The sequence below is a fragment of the Salvelinus namaycush genome, chromosome 31 (assembly GCF_016432855.1).
Source record: "Salvelinus namaycush isolate Seneca chromosome 31, SaNama_1.0, whole genome shotgun sequence".
Lineage (NCBI taxonomy): Eukaryota > Metazoa > Chordata > Actinopteri > Salmoniformes > Salmonidae > Salvelinus > Salvelinus namaycush.
In genome coordinates, this window is record NC_052337.1 from 17,615,204 (window position 1) to 17,618,870 (window position 3,667).

The window sequence follows — 3,667 nt, forward strand, 5'->3', positions numbered from 1 at the left end:
CTAGCCATTTCACATCCGTTACACTTGGTTGGGTTGTGTTTCGGAGGACGCATGGCTTTCGACCTTCGTCTCTCCCGAGCCCGTACGGGAGTTGTAGCGATGAGACAAGATAGTAATTACTAGCAATTGGATACCACGAAAATTGGGGAGAAAAGGGGGTAAAATTTAAAATAAATAAATGCCTATTTACTCTGTTCCATCTGACTGTGCAATCCACTGTCTCATCAGCCCAGCCAGGCAATTGATTAACTTGATCTCCATGATAAAAAGCATCTAGACATGATCTCACATTTCTTTTAGACTATCATTACGTTTTCAACAGCGGAGATTTGTATAAACCTAGCTGTCTGTCTCTCCGACTTTTGCAACATTGTTTCAATATTCAAATTTAATCTCCAGCTGTCCCATAGTAATGCACATGTCGGGAGACGGGATGAGCAAACAGGCAGGCAGCTTTTCTCAGCCAGTCGAAATCATGAATCAGAATCATTTTAATGGATATATACAAAGAAATATCAATAGAAAACAGGTCAAAGAAACAAAGTGCAACTAGTTTGCTGTCTTTCCAGCGTCATCTTGAAGTCATCGCGTTAGCTGTGTTGTTGGCTAGCTCCTCTGAACAACAGTGTCCTGACTAGAGAGCACATTTTCTACACCAGGCGAAATCGCGCATCATTAGCTCATTGTTATGGATGTGTCAAAATAAATGTCACTAGAAAACAGCTTAAACAAAAGCAAATGGAGCTAATTTGCTGTTATTCTGGCTGCACTGTTTGACGTGACTGTAATTTATCCGTAGTTGGCTAGCTAGCAAGCAAGTGCATGAGGCACGACATTCGCCCTACGGAGCGTGTCCTTGAGTTGATGTCACCTGAGTCAGCTCTCCATACTCGTCCTGAGGTGCGTGCTAGCCGTCTGGTGAAGACTGTGCCAGCCCCACGCACCAGGCCTCCTGTGCGCCTCCCCAGCCCTGCACGTCTTGTGCCAGCTTGGCGCTCCAGACCTCCAGTGCGCTTCCACAGCCCGGTGAGTCCTGCGCCGGCTCTAGGCACAGTTTCCCCAGTTCGCCAGGAGAACCCAGTGCGGCCTGTTCCAGCTCCCTGCACGTGCCGGGCTAAGGGGTGCATGCAGCCAAGAGGAGCGGTGCAAGTGCTAAGCTCCAGTGCTCCCCCACAGCCCGATTCGAGCTGTGCCTGCGCTCTGGAGGTGCCGGGCTAGAGTGGGCTTTCAGCCTGGAGGAGTGGTGCCAAGGCTACGCACCAGATCTCCAGTGCTCCCCCACAGCCCAGTGTATCCGGTGCCTCGGCCAAGGAAGAGGCCTCCTGTATGTCTCCCCAGCCTGGTGAGTCCTGTGCCTGTTCCCAGAACCAGGTCTCCTGTGTGTTTCCCCAGCCTGGTGAGTCTAGCGTCGCCCTCCAGTCCGGAGCCTCCAGCGTCGCCCTCCAGTCCGGAGCCTCCAGCGTCGGCCTCCAGCCCGAAGCCTCCAGAGACGACCTTCAGTCCGGAGCTTCCAGAGGCGCCCTTCAGTCCGGAGCTTCCAGAGGCGCCCTTCAGTCCGGAGCTTCCAGAGGCGCCCTTCAGTCCGGAGCTTCCAGAGGCGCCCTTCAGTCCGGAGCTTCCAGAGGCGCCCTTCAGTCCGGAGCTTCCAGAGGCGCCCTTCAGTCCGGAGCTTCCAGAGGCGCCCTTCAGTCCGGAGCTTCCAGAGGCGCCCTTCAGTCCGGAGCTTCCAGAGGCGCCCTTCAGTCCGGAGCTTCCAGAGGCGCCCTCCAGTCCGGAGCCTGCTACGAGGGTCCCCAGTCCGGGGCCCGCTACGAGGTATCCAGCTGACCTGCAGAAGCACGCCTGTGTCAATGAATAACTGTCCTGGCAGCACATGGGAATACGTATGCATGGCTCCAAGATGTATTGGCTCAGGGTAGGTGATGCTACTACAAGATCGAATGTAGAGTTGTTTTCACATTGTACTTTGATGAAGAACTTTGGACTTCATTCAGTAAACCCGGATAGCAATATTGACTCAGTAGCTTAAGCATACCTTTTTCCTGTGGTCAAATAGTCATGCACCAAGTTGATTCAGGTAATAACTTGCTCCTGAGTGGCACAGAGGTCTAAGGCACTGCATCTCAGTGCAAGAGGTGTCCCTGAAGTCCCTAGTTCAAATCCAGGCTGCATCACATCTGGCTGTGATTGGGAGTCCCATAGGGCGGCGCACAATTGGCCCAGCGTTGTCCGGATTTGTCTGGGGTCATTGTAAATAAGAATTTGTTCTTAACTGACTTGCCTAGTTAAATAAAGGTTAAATTATAATGGTATTATTTTAAACAGGTAAATGCTTCCAGTTTTCGATGTTAGATGTGTGTGCGCAGCCAGTAGTTAGATTGCAGCGTACACATTGCCAAAGCAGGTGTGATTGAATGTGGCTCTTCGATTTTCACAGGTTAGAAAATTGACATCCCACTCTTCTTCTGCATTGCAACAAGCAATGTTATAAGCATTTGATACAGAGCTGTTTTGTATCTCAGTGTCCAAGTATCTTGTTATGTTAGATTTTGAGAGAGGAGGTTGTCTGATCTCATGCCTTCTCGTTTTTCATGGCATAATATCATGTTTCCAATCCAACACATTTGGGTTGTACATGACAAAAGGCTGTCTTTGTGTTTCAGCTGTTGATACCTAAGATCATGGGTGTGGAAGTCCCCAAGGACAAGATGGATAGAGCCCTGGAGGACCTGGAGGGCTGGTCGAGAAAATGGACGGCAGCAAGACGCAGGTCTTCAAGCCCAAGATCTTGAGATTGTTCTTCTGAATTCTCCAGTGACAGTCCAGTGGAATTCAAATGAAGCTGGTCCTCTGTGAAATAATCAAGCTTGATCTGTTATTCAGCCACTATGCACCATGTAACATTATAAAAGTGAAACATAATAACAAAATAAAACATTCTCTATGGAAATTCAGACACTCCCTGTTAGTACCACGCATTTATATCCATTCTTTATTATTCTAATGTTCTAAAAGTGTCACATTGTTCGTAATAATGATGGTCGGACCAAGGCACAGCGTACTTCGAGTTCCACATACTTTTAATGAATAAAGTGAAACTTAAGCAAATACAAAACAAATAAAGAATAAACGAACCGTGACGACAATGCAGTGCGAACAGGCAACTAAACATAAACAATATCCCATAACCCACAGGTGGAAAAAAATGCTACTTAAGTATGATCCCCAATTAGAGACAACGATAGCCAGCTGCCTCTAATTTGGAATCATACCAAAACCCCAACATAGAAAAAACAACCTAGAACCCCACATAGAAAATATAAACTAGACTAACCCCCTAGTCACGCCCTGACCTACTCTACCATAGAAAATAAAGGCTTTCTATGGTCAGGACGTGACAAAAAGCTGTTTTTACCAAAAGTTTGAACCTTTTACTGTTTTTGATTGAATGAATATTAATAAAAAATAATAGCAAACAATATAGCATCTGTTTCAAAGTTGACTGGGTGTATCACACCCTGATCTGTTTCACCTGTCTTGTGATTGTCTCCACCCCCTCCAGGTGTCGTTTATTATCCCTGATGTATATATATCTCTGTGTTTCCTGTCTCTCTGTGCCAGTTCGTCTTGTATGCTTTTCAAGTCAACCAGCGGTTTTCCCATACTC

The 3,667-nt window shown here is 47.5% G+C and overlaps 1 pseudogene; it reads left to right on the forward strand.

The window, feature by feature from the left end:
- The first annotated feature begins 1,125 nt into the window (after positions 1-1,125).
- LOC120026245 lies at positions 1,126-2,792 on the forward strand (annotated as a pseudogene).
- The last annotated feature ends 875 nt before the right edge of the window (positions 2,793-3,667 follow it).